The sequence below is a fragment of the Nannobrachium achirus genome (assembly GCF_963921795.1).
Source record: "Nannobrachium achirus genome assembly, chromosome: 10".
Taxonomy (NCBI): domain Eukaryota; kingdom Metazoa; phylum Chordata; class Actinopteri; order Myctophiformes; family Myctophidae; genus Nannobrachium; species Nannobrachium achirus.
In genome coordinates this window covers 54,461,431-54,462,502 of record NC_137819.1, presented here as the reverse complement: position 1 = coordinate 54,462,502, position 1,072 = coordinate 54,461,431, and positions in this window count along the sequence as shown.

The following is a 1,072-nucleotide window of genomic DNA, read 5'->3' as shown; positions in this document are numbered from 1 at the left end:
CAATGTTCTGCTGCACTGTCTTGCAGCGTTGGCCTAGAGGGGCGTGCTTGGAAGAGTACTTGTCCACCCTCATGGATCTAGGGGTTCAAATACAGTATGTTTGGTGGAGGGAAGCTAGTGGTAGGGCAACCCTTGTCACTGCGTTAGCGAGTAGCGACTCAATGTGAGCTCTGAGCTGGTGTGGCGCCTGTTAGCAGGACAAGGGCTAGGCAGGCTGAAGAACCTGCTTTGTGAGCAGTCTGTCAACGTGTGCACTGTACACATCGTCTGCACTCTCCCATTCTATAGTCCACTTGTCATGAATTCAATATCATGCTCTCTTCTCACCACCCCACCCAGTCCATTTTCATTGTGAAATGAAATGGGACAATCTGCATAATGCGTACTGCAAGTAAATTCTCATGGCAAGACTTTTGCACTTCAAACATTTTGAATATAGACGAATCCACCGAGCGGCAATCGTAACTGCGGTGTCGCGGTGCGAAGTGGAGCCGCTTGACACCGCAGTTATGATTGCGCTCTGTGGATTAGTCTATTAGGCCTTTCAGAGTATTTCTGCATTGTGGTAGTGCTACCCCTCTCTCTCTCTCTCTCTCTCTCTCTCTCTCTCTCTCTCTCTCTCTCTCTCTCTCTGGCCTGTTGGAAACAGTAGGAGAGCGATGGAGGTGTTGCCTCCTCCCGGTGAGGGCTCCTCACTGGCAGGTGAGACAGTACAAGATCCATGGAATATCAGAGAACTTGAGTTGAACTTACTCAAAGTCAAAGATTGTATTTTTCACATGCTCATTATGATATATATGCTGTGAAATGCTGGTGCAGCAGACCGTGCTACAAGCATCCCAATATTTAAAGAATATAGAATATATAAGCACTTCAGGTTGCAGCCAAAAACATAATTATAAAAAATACACAGTCCTGTATATAAAGGGATGAATAATTTAGTGACAGAAGAAGCAGAATATACATTCATGCAGCAGAAGGATGAATAGGTTAGCAGCCAAGTAGCAGTCATTATTATGTGGTGAACTGTATGGTAAAAATCACAAGGGTGAACTAGCTTACTTAATAAAAC